The sequence below is a fragment of the Amborella trichopoda genome, chromosome 11 (assembly GCF_054954075.1).
Source record: "Amborella trichopoda isolate Santa Cruz 75 chromosome 11, AtrichopodaSantaCruz75HAP2 v2.0, whole genome shotgun sequence".
Lineage (NCBI taxonomy): Eukaryota > Viridiplantae > Streptophyta > Magnoliopsida > Amborellales > Amborellaceae > Amborella > Amborella trichopoda.
The window spans coordinates 9308640-9326893 of NC_142346.1; the positions used below are offsets into that span (position 1 = coordinate 9308640).

The following is an 18254-nucleotide window of genomic DNA, read 5'->3' on the forward strand; positions in this document are numbered from 1 at the left end:
GGTGCTTGTACGACTTGTTATTTGCTCTCAATTGGCACCTCCGACATGACCGGTGACTTAATCTAAATTGTTTATTCATTCTCAACTTGTGGCTCACTCCCATTGTTATTTATAATCATGAAAAACTCTCACTATTACCCTCAAGTGGAAGAACCACCTAGGAGTCTGCCTGAGATCCAGTCTCCTCATTGAGCTCTTTAGACATACCAAGCCACTTTCTGTTAGAGAATTTTTTTATTATAAAATCCATATCGTGAGATTCTATTTCTTTCATCTCGTCGCTATCATATTTTTGACAGAACACATATCCCGATGAGTACTCAAAAGATCTGACAAAAATGCACTCTATAGACTGCTTGTCAAGTTCTTCAATTAACTGAGATGGGATGTGAATGTGTGCAGATGATCCCCATTGACATAAATGGGAAAAATATGCTTTTTTATTTGTCCATAACTAAGGGATCATAGGAATAGATTTTTATGATACTCTATTTAACAGTAAGAAGTGCATCTCTCCAAAATGATATTGGGAGGTTGGCGTGAGCCATCATAAACCTCACCATGTCCAACAGAATATGACTCTTCTTATAGAGTATATGACATTGTCTATTGTCTACGAATTCTTTTATCATCACAAATCTTCCTAGATAATTAGATTAGTATTCTCGCCCTCAATTAGTGTGAAGAATTTTGATTCTTCTGTCCAATTGATTTTCAACCTCCAGCAAAAAAGATGAACACAATCTATTGCTTACAATTTATAGGAGATTAACTATACATGCCCATAACAAGAATAGTCAGCTACAAATGTAATAAAATAATGGGAACCATCATAGGCCATCTTATTAAACAAACTACACATGTCAGGATGTATTATGTCTAAAATACTAGTTGCTCTCTTTGCTTTAGAAAAAGGGTTTTCTAGTTAATGTTTTTCAACTATTCAACTATACATGATTCACATATAGGTAGGTTTATTTTGGATAAAGGCAGGAGTCATTTATTGGCTACTTATATCATCCTCTCTTTTGAACTACACATAAATCAAAATGTATTATGTCTAAAAGCCTGATTGCTCTTTTTTGCTTTAAAAAATTGATTTTTAGACTTATCTTTTCAGCTATACATGATTCACATATAGGTAGGTTTATTTTGAATAAAGGTATGAGTCAGTCATTGGCTAATTAAACAATTCAATCTTTTACTCTATGGGCAAGCCTAGTATGCCACATCATGGAGTTGCGCGTAATAGAACAGGTAGGTAAACATAAAGATGTCAAATAAGAAAAAGGAAGTGAAACATTAATATCATCCGCACCCAAAACAAATAAGCCATTCATAACCTTGCCATAGCATTAAAAATCATCGTTAAAGATAATTATGGCATAATTAAACATCGAACTCATAAAGTAATTATCTCTAAAAAGAAATAATATAGAAAACAAACTTTTTTTCATTCTGAGAGCATAGAGGATATCATGAAGAAGAATGGTCCATCCGCTTTGAAATTGGAGTTAGTAAGTTTCAACTCCTAGCACATCCTCTAACGCAATTCTCCATGAAAATCTTCTGGCTTTCAACCGACAAAATTTGAAGCTCCTCGAACTCTTCTCGATCCCTTGCTATATGCCTTGTAGTTGTTGAATTCAAATCTACCTAGTAATTTGTGAATAAGTAACAAGCACTTGAGTGTAAACATTTGCATAATTAAAGAAATCGGTTCGTAATTTCTAAGTTCAGGATATTAGCACGCAAACTGGGCATAAAAAATTAGATTCAGATCAAAATATCTCTTTGAACCTTATTTGAAAATATAATCAAATAATTCACAAGCATATAATCCAATCATATAATAAGTATTAACAAATATCTGCAACTAAGGGCTTCTCAAGACTTAGAATCAAATGTCAAATCTATCATCCTCCATTTTATATTTTTCCCTACTCATAAATCATAACAAGATGAGCAAATACGAAATATGGAACGAATTCACCAATATGCTTCAACTAGGGCTTGTAGAGAATGAGCAAGTCCACTCATTTGGAACATCAAAAACATCCCAATGCCTTGGTGAAAATTCTGGAACATGAAGAGCTTAGTAGCAATATGGAAAGAGAAAATTAAGCTTAATGGAGCATGCAATTAGACTTAATAGTGGCTTGTCTCAAGGTGACCTTGCAAGGCTTTTCGATACTCTTTTGATACCAATACGCCTTTGAAATTTGTAGTGAGAAAGAGGAATTATGGGTAGTGAGAGAGATTAAAATATGATAGCTTTCTCTCCCAACCCATATCTCTTTAGAAACCTCAAAATTCCAACGGGTGAATATTTAGGGAGTAGATTTTTCTTTTTTCTTTTTAACACTTAGCAAAAACGATACATACAAAATATATTATAAAAAGGTTGGGGGTATTTTGGTCATAAAAATATCTTATAAAAAAGTTGGGGATATTTTGGTTATAAAATAGAGAAACGAAACTCATGGCAACATTTGCAAGGGCTTGTAATGGTTTCTTGGTCATCAATCAATTAAAAGGGACAGATTTTAGATGGTTCGCATGATTGTGCTTCCAACCTTCTCTTTCCTTTCAAGTATTTTAATCAATGTTAAAAAAAATAGATCGGTGGAGAGGATCATCCACCCCCAATTCTGGTTAAGATTAGCTAGATCAGCGATCCAAGTCATTCTCTAATCGTTTGGGTTGGGGATCCAAAAAATATATAAATAAATAAATAAAAATTATGGTGCGGAGGTTTAGGGGGATTATAGAAAACATTAGATAAGCTAAAAAAAAAAAAAGAAGAAAAAAAAAAGAGGTAGACTGACGGGATTTTAGGGGGGAACCGGGGCAAGACCCATGCCATTACGGAACCGATTCGGTCCAGATTAATTTCGCATCTGAATCGGCAAATTCCCCGAGTTCTTAAATATTGATTTTAATAGAAAAAATAGTGCATAGTATATGTAATTTTTAATCCGCATATCAATAAGGGAAAGTATATCAAGATACCATTTACTTTTAGCACAAGGAGGTTATAATCGCTCTTGTCCTTCATATTTCAAATAGCGTGGTAGTGAGCATATTATTAACTAGACTTAAATTTCTGAGAAAACAAATTCTCAAAATTTTTAACGTGCTTCAAGCCATCCAATTTGACATCTAATAACGAGGAGTAATTATAACCTCTTTGTATGAATGACAAATGGTCTTATAGTATACAAACCCATTCGTAAATCAAACTCATTCAACATATACATGGGTCCAGTTAATGGTACTTCATGATCCGTATGTATGCGTTTGCCTCTTTGAGAAAAAATTGTGACAAGAGCTACAATGTTTGATCGGCATATCCAATTTCTCTCTCTCCTCTCCGAGATGAACGCGTGATGCGAGTTCAAATGTTATTATCGATATATCCACTCTCTCCCTCTCTCATCCAATTAGACTTATTGGCATGTGCAGTGTTTGACTACCCTGCCCGAGTACTCGAGTCTTGACTACTCGGGCTCGCCAACATAGCAAGTCCGAGTTTTTCTGAGTTGGGTGTCCAATTTCTCTCTCTTTCCTCTTCGAGATGAACTGTGTATCCAAAATCTCTCTCTTTACCCCTTCCCCCTCCCTCATCCAATTGAACTTATTGGCATTTGAAATATCAAGAAACCATTTTACAAAAAGAAAAGAAAAGAAAAGATAATATAATGGTATTTTATGCCGTCAATGACAAAGCTTGTAATTACATCTCTTGAATTAACCTGTGCTGGCGATCATCCTCGATTGTCTGTCCTCAGCGTGAGAGCTGTTGATATTTTGTACAAAACTAAACATGCACTATATACAATTTGGGACTTATTGTTTGTTGATTTCTTTATAATTGACTGTACACGGTATGTTGACTCTTGTTAACATAAATTTATTTCGTTTGTAATTTATACTTTATAACATATGTCTTTTGTTGTAAAAATAATGAGACTATTTACTTTAGAAAAAGTTTATATAGAGCCAAGGTTCTAAACAATCAAATTCAAGTCTACTTCAAAAATTTCATCATAAGAGGTCGTTTTGATACCTAATTATCTTCAAATTGGTCATCTCGACATCAAGATGCACGATATGAGAAAAAATTGGATTTCAAGTTTTGGAAGTAGTGTATTGTATAACGTATTTTTTGACCGTCAATTTTAAAGATTTTTAAGTTTTTGTATATCTTTCGATCTACACTATTTTTGAAGCTTTAAACTTCATAAATAAAGATGAAAATATATTTTAAGGCTATAAAAAAGATTTCCAGTATTGAAACCACATTTCTCGATACTATTTGAAAGTAGGCCCTAGTTTGATTGTTTAGAGCCTAGATTTTGTACAAACCGCACCCATTTACTTTTCATACAAGGAAGCTACGATAGTATATGTGAAATTAGGTGCTTGAAAATATGCATTTGAATGGGTCCAAAGTAAAAAATAAAAAAATAAAAAAACAAAAAAACAAAAAACTAAATTTTGTGACATATCCCAAGCTATCAAATATCACATTCGACAACTGTCACCTATATAAATCAAATGTAAAGTCTTATAGTATATAATCCTCACTTCGTTCATGTGGTGCTATTGCCAACAAGTGTTAAAAACACCAGGCAAACCCGACCACAAATGTTGATCTGGAACTGAATCAACCAAGACTAAACCTACTCCAGGCCGGCCCGGTCCCCCTTCAAAGACCCCTCGCCCTACCCGTCGCGCCCAAAAAAAAAAAAGGCAAATGGGATAGACCGTCCATACCTATTCATGCTTTCCAACACCGGCCAACGTCATAAACTACAGTTCTGAGGAGCATAGCAAGCAGTCGGTCTGGCGGATTAGATTGCCGTTAAGTGCCTAGGTTAAAACTTGGGTTTTTCGTGAAAAAAAACCGGTCGAAGTCTGTATTGGATTGGTTTTGGCCAATCCACCCAATCGGTTTTGACTGACCAAACAAAGTCAAGGAACTTTTTTCTAATGTGTTTTATATTTTTAAATTATTAACATAATTTTTGTTTGTATTTTTAAAATCCGATCAAACCAGATTGACTACTCATGGCTTTAATTGGGCAGTCCGTTCCGTTACCTGGTTTAATGGTACATCCGATCTTGATAACATTTTTATAAACCATCACGTAAATCTCCCGTTCCCTTCCATACTTCACTCCAGTCGCGGTTAGCATGCGGGCCAGCCCACATATTGTAGAAATGCGAGTTTGGCAATAAATATATTTTTTAAATATAATTTGATCCTAATTTTTAGAGAATATGTCATCTTTAATATAGAGTATATGAATATGAAAAAAAAAAAAAGAGTTTGAAAACTAAAAATAATAATTATACCAAAAAGAACATTTGGACCATCAGTTACAATTGTTTTTAGATGGACCACCTATTTGCATCCATCTTTAAAATAGATATTTTATACCTTTAGACCACATATTGTAGAAATACGGTCCAGTCCATATGAAAATAATTGTTCTAAACTAAATGAGTCACTACAATTGTGGACCATACGCATACTAGCTAATTTGCCAATCGTTTCACCAAACGCTAAAACAGAAATAAAATTAATCATGGCACATACATTTACTAGTAGAAACCTCTCTGTGCATGCAATTGCAAACTATATCTTGGAGGTTGTACATGTGGAGATTTACACACATTGATTTAAGAGAAAATATCTCCATATCTCTTATTTATAAGTTTCATATTTTGATAAACCCAAGATTTCAAAAGATATCTTCTAACCCCCTGGTTGCTTTAAACATATTTTTTAAGCTAAACAAATGTGAGAAAAACATGCTCTTTCTAAACCCCTTAATTTTTTCTCTCTTCACTTATATAACCCAAACTTTTTTCTTTCTCTCTCATTTTCTATATATATATCTCTCTCTCTTTTTCTTTCTCCTCTCGTATTTCTCCAAACACCTCTCTCTTTCTCCTTTCAGTAACCTCTCACCTCCATGAAGCCCTTCTCACTTTCTAGAAGTTTGGGAGGATGGCTTTTAAAAAAGACATGTCTTTTTAGCTTATTTGGATAAAAAACTGGTTTAAAATAACTCAAGAGGTTAAAAGAAATAAAATCTACAACTTTTATGCCTCAAGATATCTTTTAAAACCTTGGATCTATTGTGAAATGAAACTTAAAAATAGGGAGTATAGAGATATTTTCTTTTAATTTAACATCGCAGAACTAACTTCTTTTTTTTTTTTTAGTAATTTAGTGTGGAATACATGCCCTTACCCATTTTTTAAATGGTGAGGTTTTATTACGATATATAACTAAGATACGGGATGGTGCTATCACCACGACCACAGCCCCTTTCCCAACCTCGAAGAACTGATATTGAAATTTGAGCATCTACTGTTTTCAAGTCACAAAATATTCGCAAAGAACCAAATTCTTATCTCAAAACCTGGATATCTGTTTCCAGCTTGGCTTCATTGTAATTTACCTTCACAGAGGGCACCGCTTCCATTTTATTGAAAGTATATTAGGGTGGCAATGGGCTGGGCTTGGGCCAAATAAAAAATAAATTAAAAAAAAAAGAAAAAAAGACTGGCCGGGCAACCACTACATGCATAGGGTTATTTCTCCTTTGTAAACAATTGGGACAATTCATTAGAATACATGGGTTGTTATTAATATTATATATCTTGTAGAAAATGGGAATGTATAGGAAAGGTTTTAACTTAAGCATAAGGGCCCCAAATGTGGTGCCCTAAATTTGAATCCAACCTTATCAATAAAAGAGTGAGCCATAATAAGATATAAGGAACATAATAGGAACGGTCAAATATTTAAAAGGTGTTCACAACTTTAGTTTGAAAACAAAGGGAACCAATATCCTCCTCTTTTGCATCTTAAAAATCTTTTGGCACACAAAAATATGCCCAACACTTGGTCCCGGCCCATGGTCCCAACAAAAGGAACCTTTAATGGGATCCAGGGGGTCAAATTATCAACTCATGTTCAATTTTTTGAGCTCCATTTGTGTCCATTGCCTACCCATTTGGGTTTGTTTTTTCATTTTTCTCATAGGAAATCTCATGCCAAACCACCCCAAAAAATTAGTGGGCAGTTAAAACGATAATTTTAGGACACGGTTTCTATGAGTCTAGTATTTCACATGTAGAAATGTAGGCCCCTTAATAATTTATTTTTAAAATTGAATTTGATACTAGTTTTTAGGGAATGCATAATCTTTAGCATGAAGATTATTAATCTATAAAAATAAATAAATTTTAAAAATTAAAAATGATATTTTTTGAAGAAAATATTTGAACCGTTGATTTTATTTTTTTTAAGTATTATTATTTATGGGACCCAATTTTCATGGACGATGTAGATCTCCGAGCCCGCATAGTAACAGGTGCGGGCTTGGACGCACCAAACAATTTTCCATAACTTCAATAACAAAGTAATTACAATTTAAATTTTCATTTAGATACTTCCACAAGGCTTTTGTTAAAAGTATACCCAAGATGCCCTTGTTCCAAGTTCGTGACAATATGTGAGGTCATTTTGCTTAGTTGACCTAGTTAACTTAATTGAACCGAATGACTATTCCGGTTTCAAAATATGAACTGTTTATTTTACTAAAGAAGCTATGTTCTCTATTTGGAACTCATTACAAGCAGGCAATTTTTGTAATTTGACTATCTTAAGTCACATAAGCTAAAAGGCATAAATGCCCCTGCTCGTTTCGGGATCCAAACTTGAAAATAAAATTTTTAAATGAAAAAATATGTTTAGTTTACAACCCAAAACAAGTAGAAGTATTTAGGTCATTTGGGTCTAGTAACGCAAATGACCAACTTACCAAATTGCCTTCTCTTATTTAAGGTTGTAAACCAAAATAAAAATATAGTTGAGGAGGTACCTAAGTGAAATGATTTTAAACGAGTGATTACTTTATCTGTAACGTACTTTGACTTTTTGATGTAGTTTGATCATCTTATTAATATTTTTCGTATTTTCTTTGGGTTAATTACTCTTTGATGTGGTTTGACACGGAGAATATGGAAGAATGAGAAACATGGTGGAAAATGAAACTGATCTCCAAGTGTTTTATAAGGAAATATATATAGAGAAAAGTATCTAAATCTTAATCTATACTTGGACTCCTTGTCAACACCTTTTCTTATAATTATCAATCTAAACACTTACCTTTATAATATATTACTCTTTATGAACACCTAACTTAATCTGTCAATACGCACTTAGGACTTCTTCACTCATCCTAATCAGTAAGTACTCTTCCATCCTAATCACTCGTCTCCACTTCCCCATCTCCTCTGTTGATGTGCTAGAGTCTGTAATGACTCTCGATACTTCCTCTCATGGCTAACTCTCTATTGTCATGCCAAGTTGATTCTGAACTATGAAAATTTAGAAAATAGTAAGCACTTAATGAAAATATCCATTGTGAACAACTCGATATTCCTGCTAAATACCTTTTCTCCAATGACATAGTGATGCATTTTGATGTGCTTCGTTTGTGCATGAATCACTCTAATTGTACTTCTATTATAGCCATTCAAACACGACCGCATAATCAATATCTTGCTTCGTATCAATGCCGCTGCTTTGCATTCAGCTTTTTTAGTTGATAACGAAACAATCTGTTGTCTCTTGCTGCACCAGGACACAGTAGCTAACCCCATATTGAGCACCTTTCTAGTTGATCTACAAGTTATCAAGTCACCTGCATAATTTGTATTACACCTTCCTACAAACTTGCAATTGATTACTTGGTCATAAAAATTTTGGAAGTTCGTTTTGCCTTTTATATATCTTAAGACACGTCATGCTAGCTTCAAATGAGGCTTCCTTGGAGCTCGTCTGACCCTGCTCATGATTTCCACAGCCTTTGAAATGAAAGAATCAAATAGATAAGACTCAAAACTAAATTTTGGTACATACTTGCATCTTTAGGCTCTTCTTCTTGTCTCTCTTCGATTTCTAGAGCTCCATGAGCGTCAAAATCGCTTTGTATTCCTCAATTTCAAACTTGTTTAATAAATATGTTGCAAACTTTGGCATAGAAATACCTTTTGACATTTATCTATCTTCGAACGAAGAAAAATGCCTCGGCTCCTCCAGCTCTTTCATATCATTCCTCACTGAGAGATGAGCATCATCTCATTATGTCTCTTGTGATGTGTTGACATGTGAAATTTTGGAAGAGAGACATGCTCCCCACCTCGTTTCGCATTTAAATTCTGTCGATCAGTGGTAGGAAAATGGGATTTCAGTCAAATCGTGATCTGCAAGAGAGACTGGCCTATAGGCCCACCCTTGTGGATCGCTGGCAATGCCAGCTTGTAGGGCGATGAAACTGAGAATCCGCAAGAAAAAGAAATTTGGAGAGGTTAGGGAAAACAAAGGAGGTTTTAGAAGATGTTTTTAAAATAGAGTGAATACAAGAAAATAAAAATGAAAATGAAAGTTTGTGAGCCTACCCAGAATGAAGTCGGGCCCACAGACTCAGCACTTGGAGTTGGCAGCCTGGATCAGAGTCGTCGATGAGACAGGACTGTTCCCGTGGTCTGTTGGAGAGCTGAGCTAGAGACACTCACTGTTGGATTTGGATCATAGTTGAAGATTGGTAGTTCGAGAAGATATGGACTGTCATGGTCTGCAGTGCTTAAGGTCGTTCTTATGTTATGATTTTGGAGGTTTTAAATTTTGTGTGGGCTTGAGAGGAGTGGATTAAGGTTACTGTAGGTGCAGGAAGGCCGAAAGGCTAGTGACAGGTCTAAGTTGAAGATAGGGTTTCTAAGTCATAAGGGTAGAAGGATCCTTGTGGTAGAACTAGGGTTGGGGTCAAATTGAAGCCTTTCGGTCCCTCAAATCATCCGCAATTGGGGAATTTATAGGAAAACCTTAGGATAACAACCCTAGCCAAGTGGTGGCTCAATCTGAGCCGTTAGTCTTTTGCAACAAAAGGTTTGTTGGGAGCGTCAAATGGTTAGTCGCAGAACGTGCAAGACGTGCACACTAAAATATCATTATTTTCATACATTGATGAGGCATTTCTACACGGTTTCAGGTTTGTGACATGAGGTTAGTTGCAAGCAGCAAATGTTTAGTAGCACCTAGGTGTTAATCTGACGGTTTCTGGGCATTGGAGCATTTCTAGGATGTTTCATAGTGTTTCAGGTTTCTAACAAAAGGTTAGTCGCAAGCGATAAAGGTTTAGTCGAACCTAAGGGAGCTTACTTGAAAAATCTGGTGAAAAACAGACTCTGCGATGTGCATGTTGTCGCTAGCGACAAAGGCTTTGTCTCCATTGAGAAAACCTTTGTCGCAAAGGGATCAAGATGGAATTCCTAGCAAATAAACTTATGCAGGTCATAACTTCCAAACGGTATATCGGAATTGAGGAACTTGAACATTGAAAAGCTTACGACCTCTACTATAATTTGAAATTAAATTTGGACCAATTTGAGGGCTTCTTGAAGGGTCTAGAAGGCTTAGAGATTTGGGTGTCGATTTTTATTTAGGTATCAAATTTGTATAAGGGTTTGTTTTCTATGTTTTTTATGTTTCTTAGATTTGGGTGTCTTGGATGACTAACTTGATGGGTGGGTCTAAAGTCTACTGTTTAGGTCACAGAAAGTGGCTAGGTCTCCCTACAGTTTCAAAGTTTTTAGTTTCATGGAATTCCCTCAGCTGGGAGCAGGTTGTCTACATGATGATGTCATTTGAATAGATAAGTAATTTTGCAAACTTCTCTCATTGTTGCTTTTCAAACAAGCTTGAATTTGCTGGTGAAATAATGTGCCAGCTAAACACCAAAAAGTTGGCAATCTTATCATACTATGCTCGTGGTGCATGCTTCAATCCAATTAAAGCCTTCCACAATTGCCCACATAGTTCGGGTTTTGAGGACTATCAAAACCTCTTAACTACTCCATTAAGATTTCTCTACCAATTCACTATGAAAGAATACATTCTTCATGACCATTTGCTAAAGCCTCCAACTTTTACTTGTAGCAAGTCCACATAACAAATGAATTATGATGATCATCAAATTGGACTAAAAGGCTCATCATGATCAAGTTCATAATATCTTGAAAATCGCAATAAGTCGACCCTTGAAGCGATCAACAGCCCATTAGACCATCACTCCACTATGAAATGGGTTGCACATTTGCTGGTCTAGGCACAAGCTCTGTCACGACTCCGCCCCATGACCCCATACCATACATGCCAGAGGGCAACAAAGCACGAGACTGGAACATGAGGTGGCTAACACAACTAAAGTGGGAGTGGCTCAACGCATAAAAACACGGAATCAAGAGCAAACCATGAAATAAAACTAAAATCCAATCATTGGGACAGATAAAAGTCCAAAAGCATAACCATTTCATTAACATCTAATATCCAAACGTTTCTTACAATTTCTCCAAAGCACTAATGGCCCAAAATTACAAGGTTAAATATAAACATCACAGTGGCATAACCAATGAATACATACTATGAAAAGCTACTGAAGGCAACTCCACAAAACTTCCAGCTTCAACCACCCGAACACAGAACAACTACCTTCAGATCAAAGACTAACACTCTTCACTCTACAGTCATAGGAGTAAATGGAATGAGCTAACAGCTTAGTAAGCAGATTTACACCATGACATTCCAACTTTATAAACAATGATAACTTTATAAACAGTGATAATAGTAAACGATGCTCACTAATTTACAGAGGTATCAAAAAAATTTCGTCAATTATGCCCTTTTAACACATTCACAATGAAAGGATAAACACAGTTCAATTATCAGGAACATGCAGTGCATAAATCATAAATCATTTCATTTTTAGCAGACAGTAAGATTAATAGTTCACAGTTTATGCAATGACAGCTAGAGAGGCCTACTCCTGAAATAGAAATTCCATTGATCAGGTCAAGCCAATCCTGTAGCATGAAACCTCTACCCTCGTTCACGAGGGAGGACAATGACAAGTGGGTGTCCCACTTTATAATGCCCTCACACACACACACGTCCCCGATACGCTTTAGGGTATTCGATAGGCAGTGGCCTTGAGAGATACAACCCACTCCTTATGTCCTTCTAGTGAGAGAACGTTACACTACCATTGGGTGTCCCACTGCATAGTACCCATAACAATTGGGGGGAGCGACCCACTCTATTATCTAGTTTCACTTCTCGACCCCATTCCCATCAATTGGGTCAATGTACAATCATATCAATAGCCAGCACAGCAGTATACAACCACCAATGGGTGACCCATTGCGTGGTGGTCAAAGGCGTAGTATCTCACAATATAAACAATATCACATTACCTACTACCAATGGGTGGCCCATTGTGTAGTGGTCAAATTCAGTGTCAGTTTCATGATCATTGTATAACAACATCCACTACTTATGGATGGCCCATTGCGTACAAGTCAGTATCAGTTCGGCTTATTAGTATTGCAATATCATATTCACAGTATCACAGTGTCATATTCACAATATTATAGTGTCATATTCACGGTTCACATTTCCTGCAATTTCAGATAGTGATGTTCGATCATAATTAGGGTCGTAATTTTCATTCCGTTTTGAATTTGGTGGTACTTCCAAAACCAATTTTCTATGAAACACACCTATCTTTCAGATGAGGGTAGTTTGAAGGCAATTGGACCCTGTTTGGCCTTTATAGGTTCAAAACAATAGAGGTTCACCAGCTGTACCCTGCTGTGCTTGCAAGGCAGCAACATATCCCACTTCGCACCACTATAATTTTTAATCCGTGAGGTATTTTAAGATAATTTCAAAACCAAAGTTGAAGATAAGACATGTATCTTTCTAACAAGGATAGTTTGAAGGCACTTGGACTCTATTTGGCTGTTCAAAGATCTGTTCTCAGTAAAATAATAGTTCTAAGTTTTATTAAAAACTTTCCACAGTGACATACCTTTATAAATAGTTGCGTAGCTTTCACTCTAGGAAGAATTTCGAAATAATTTCTGCATGCAAGTTTAAGATTACTCAAAGATATTTCAAATGGCAGTGGTGTGAAAGAAAATGGATTAGTCTAAACCTGTGGCAACATAGTGAAAGTACAAATATCCAGGGAGCACAGCCAACAGTGGCTTATATATTTTGGAACATAACATCACTTTTGTAAGGAGTTTCAGCAATGGGAAAATATGAACATTTTACTAGACTCACATATCTTTCTAATGAAAGCGATTTTAGGTCAATTGGACCTCATTTGACTTTTCAAGAGCCTTACAAAAACATTCATGTTCGTGGAATTTCACAGTAGTACTTTACATGCCTCAAGAACATATTCCATAACCTTCAATTCTTAGTGAACAACATCATAATAATTGTTCCTTCGCAATATATACACATAAACTCCTACAGAATTTGCAAGCCAAACATTCATTTTTCAGCTCCAAAATTCATCATAGAGCAAAGGCACCAATTTCAGTGAAACATGGCATAGGAATCACTACAATACATTCACTTTTTATTACTCATCTTGTAGACGATCATTTTCATGTATTCTCATGGCAGTAGTGCAATGGTGGGGGATCCACGTACCTATTATGCAAATATGCTTTCAAAAATCCTCTTTCACAATCTCCTTCCAGCTCCTAACAAGGCTCCAACAATGGAGTAAGAGTGAGTTCAGAATGGCTCTTAGAGAGAGAGTGTGTGTGAAAACTTTTGAGAGGAGTGTTTGAAGGGGTATTTATAAGCAAGAAAGGGGAGAGGGGCAGCATGCACAAGCCAAGTGGCAATAAGTGTTACAAGTGTTATATATGTGGTATCCAAGTGGCTGTCAAAGGCCCACAAGTGGCTTACATGTGTCAAATACCAATGCACAGACGGCTTTACACAAACGACTTTGCACAGATGGCTTTATACAGACAGCTTTACACATGGATTTAACACTTCTATTCTCCTCTTCCATTGGCTTTTTACTGCCGCTCAAGCCTTTCTAACTGGGAAAAGTTTGGTCCTTACATCATCCCCACCTTAAAAAAGATTTTTCCCTCAAAATCGTCAGTTAAGAAGGGGGTATTTATCTCGAATCTCATCTTCTCGCTCCCATGTCGACTCTTCTTTTGAATGATACTACCATAGCACACCGACGAGAGGGATTTCTTTGTTGCACAATACTTGCACCCTCTTGTCTAATATCTCAATCAGTTGCTTAACATAGGTCAAATCTTCTCTGATTGAGATTGATTCATACCTCAAAACATGGGAGGGGTCAGGCAGATATTTTCTCAATAATGATATACGAAAAACATCATAAATGTTAGCCAACTCGGGTGGTAGGGCCAGTCGGTACGCCACACTTCCAACTCTTCCAAGAATTTCGAAAGGTCCAATAAATAGCGGACTCAGTTTCCCTTTCTTGCCAAATCTCATAATGCCCTTAGTTGGCGATACTTTCAAGAAGACCCAATCACCTGCTTCAAATTCGAGGTCTCTTCTCTGATTATCGGAGTAACTCTTCTGTCAATTGGGCTGTCCTGAGTCGTTTTCGAATTAAAGCGATATTTTCTGATGTTAATTGAATAATATTTGGCCCTAACAGTCTCTTTTCACCTACCTCGTCCCAACATACGGGTGATCTGCACTTCCTCCCATTCAATGCCTCAAAAGGTGCCATCTGGATACTGGCTTGGCAATTGTTGTTATAAGAAAACTCTATCAGAGGCGGATGATCGTCCCAGTTTCCTTTGAAATATTTAACACAGGCCCTCAACATATCTTCCAAGGTCTGAATAGTCCTTTTTGACTATCCATCAGTATGAGGGTGGCAATACTAAAAGTGAGTTTGGTCCCTAAGGTCGACTGCAGACTGTTCCAAAATCTTGAAGTAAATTTGGAGTCCCTGTCGGACACAATACTAATAGGTACCCCATGCAGTCTTACTATCTCTTTAATGTATAGTTGGGCCAACTTATCTAAGGTATAGGTAGTGCAGACCGGTAAGAAATGAGCGGCTTTAGTTAGTCGGTCCACAATGACCCAAATGCTATCATGCCCTATACCCGATTTAGGCAGGCCAGACACAAAGTCCATAGTTATGTGCTCTCAATTCTATTCTAGCATAGGTAAGGGCTGTAACTGCCCGATAGGTTTTTGATGTTCAGCCTTCACTTGCTAACAGGTCAAGCACTTGGAAACAAATCGTACTACTTCTCTCTTCATAATATTACACCAGAAGACTCTCTTCAGATCCTGATACATTTTTGTACTCCCTGGATGCACTGTGTAACGGGAGTGGTGTGCTTCTTCCAAAATAGCCCTTTTTACATTCTCGTCACTAGGGACACATATCCGACCCTTAAATATTAACAATTCATCACTGCCCACAGAAAAGTCTTCTTTTCCTTCCAACTTCATTTTCTCGAGAACTTCCTTAAGCTGGGGATCTTCTATTTGTACCTCTCGTATTTACTGAAAGAGCTGGGGTTCCACCCTTATACATGAGCTTGTTCCCACACCATCACTAAGGGGTATACGCGGGTGCCATTCTACTGCATCTTCTAATAATTTCATCTCTCAGACCATCATGTGAGCCACTGACACCACGCGCTTCCTACTCAAGGCGTCTGCCTCGACGTTCGTCTTACCCGGGTGGTAGTTGATGGTACAGTCGTAATCATTTAACAAGTCCATCCATCGTCTTTGCCTCATGTTCAATTCTTTCTGATAGAATAAGTACTTAAGGCTTTTGGTCGGTGCACACTTTAAATTGGGTCCCATACAGATAATGTCTCCAAATTTTTAGGGCAAAGACCACAACTGCTAATTCCAAATCGTGTATGGGATAGTTTTGCTCATATGACTTTAACTGTCTGGAGGCATAGGCTATGAATTTTTCCCTCTACATCAATATACATCCCAGCCCTTTGTGTCAGGCATCAGTATAAACTACAAAATCTTTATTTCCTTTGGACAAGGTCAATATCGGGGTCGTGGTTAGTCTCGTCTTTAGCTCGTGAAAATTTTGCTCACAAGCATCTGACCACACAAACTTCACTTCCTTCTGGGTTAGGCGGGCTAGGGGAAGTGCTATTTTTGACAAACCTTCCACAAATCTTATGTAATAACCCCCTAGTCCTAGAAAGTTGCAGACTTTTGACACATTTGATGGTCTTCCCCATTTAAGCACGACCTCAATTTTGCAAGGGTCAATTGCCACCCCGTCCTTGGAAATAATATGCTTGAGGAAAGCCACGCTTAGGAGCCAGAATTCACTCTTACTTAAGTTGGCATATAACTTCTCAAACTTTAAGGCTTAGGGGACCATTCTTAAATGTTGTTCATGCTCATTCATACCCTTTGAATACACCAAGATATCATCAATAAAAACCACTACAAAGTCATCCAGGAAGGGTCTAAAAACTCGGTTCATCAAATCCATAAAGATAGCTGGTGCATTGGTTAATCCAAATGGCACCATCAGGAATTCATAATGACCATATTGGGTCCTGAAGTCGGTCTTAGGAACATCCTCTTCCTTAACTCGCAGCTGATGATAACCTGATCGGAGGTCAAGTTTAGAAAATACTTGGGCTCCTTGAAGTTGATCAAATAAGTCATCAATTTTAGGCAATGGGAATTTATTATTTACTGTAACCTGATTAAGTTGTCTATAATCAATGCATAGCCTCAAAGAACCATCTTTCTTCTTTACAAACAAAACCGTTGCTCCCCATGGTGATACACTAGGTCAAATGAACCCTTTATCCAATAATTCCTGCAATTGCTCTTTTAGTTCATTTAACTCTGCTGAAGCCATCTTGTAAGGGGCTTTAGAAATGGGAGCAGTACCAGGGGCTACTTCTATTTCAAACTCGATCTCCCTTACTAGGGGCAGAGAGGTTAACTCTTCAAAAAAAACTTATGGATATTCCCTCACCATCGGTATGTCCTCAAACTTAAATTAGGCACCCCTATTTTCCACAACATAAGCCAGATACCCAACACATCCTTTGCCTAACAGGCGGGAAGCTCGAAGGGTCGAGATAAGGTGTAGAGGGAAAACATCCTTAATGCCCATAAAGTTCAATACAGGCTGATTTGGGCGTCTAAAAGTTACAGTTTTATCATGACAGTTTACCATAGCATAATGTGTGCACAACCAGTCCATGTTTAAAATAATGTCAAAATCCTGAATTTCTAAGAGTGTCAAGTCTATAGGTAGAACATGCCCCTCAAGCACAACCCCACAATGTTTAAATATAATATCAGTCTCTAAAGATCCCCCCAAGGGTGTGCATATAACCAAAGTCCAATCAAGCCGCTTAGATTTAACATTCATGTGGCATACAAAATGTGGTGCAATAAAAGAGTGGGAAGATCCAGGATCAATTAAAATTCTTGCTTCAATTCCACAAATAAAAAGTGTACCTCAGATAACGAAAATCGACGCCTTAACATCTTATTCTGTCAGAGCGAATAGTCGACCTTGAGTCCTCGATCGGTCCTCTAGTCCTTTGACTGGACAGTCATTCACCAGATAGCTTGGTTTGCGACATCGAAAGCGGGCCCTGATCTTTCTGAAGCACTCAACTGTCATATCATTACCCAGACCACAGTGAGGGCAGACTGGGGGCCGATTGCTCCTTACATCACTCGAGAAAGCCCTCTGAATCTTGACATCACCCTGATCATTCCTCCCCTTCAACTCTCTCCTTGGAGGCGGTCGGGCTTTCCTCTTAAAATTCCTAGGCTATGCGACAACCAATCTCCCTTCTCTCCTTGCTCGAAATTCTTCGCAATCCCTTTCTATCTTCAAGGCAAGATCCAATAATGGGGAGAAGGTCTTGAGGTTAGCCGAAATTATTCTTCCCTTTATACAGGCTGAAGGCCCCTCTCAAATTTACTAGCTTTTTACGCCTCTGTATCAATAATATGGGGCGCATATCTTGAGAGCTTAGCAAATTTTGCCGCATACTACTCTACAAACATATTTCCCTGCTGCAGCTCTATAAATTTCACTTCTTTTCTTTTCCTTACAGAGTCGGGAAAATACTTCCCATAAAAACCTTCTAGAAAATTCTTCCAAGTGGTTACAATTCCTGACCTCTCCCACGACTATTTTACTGAGCTCCACCAGTGCTCAGCTTCTCTTTCAAGAGTAAACGTACCCAGCCTCACCTTCTGCTCGTCTGTACAATTTAGAACTTCAAAGATCTTTTCTACCTGCCTTCTCCATCTCTCAGCCTTCGCTACTCCCCCA

At 37.3% G+C, this 18254-nt stretch overlaps 1 long non-coding RNA gene across 1 annotated transcript; it reads right to left on the reverse strand.

Moving 5' to 3' along the window:
* Positions 1 to 8066: 8066 nt before the first annotated feature.
* On the reverse strand, positions 8067 to 9878 carry LOC148779728 (uncharacterized). Its single transcript, XR_016045111.1, has 2 exons — positions 9487 to 9878; positions 8067 to 9246 (listed from the first exon to the last, which is right to left on the reverse strand). It is a non-coding gene; the product is annotated as an uncharacterized LOC148779728 (long non-coding RNA).
* Between the last annotated feature and the right edge of the window lie 8376 nt (positions 9879 to 18254).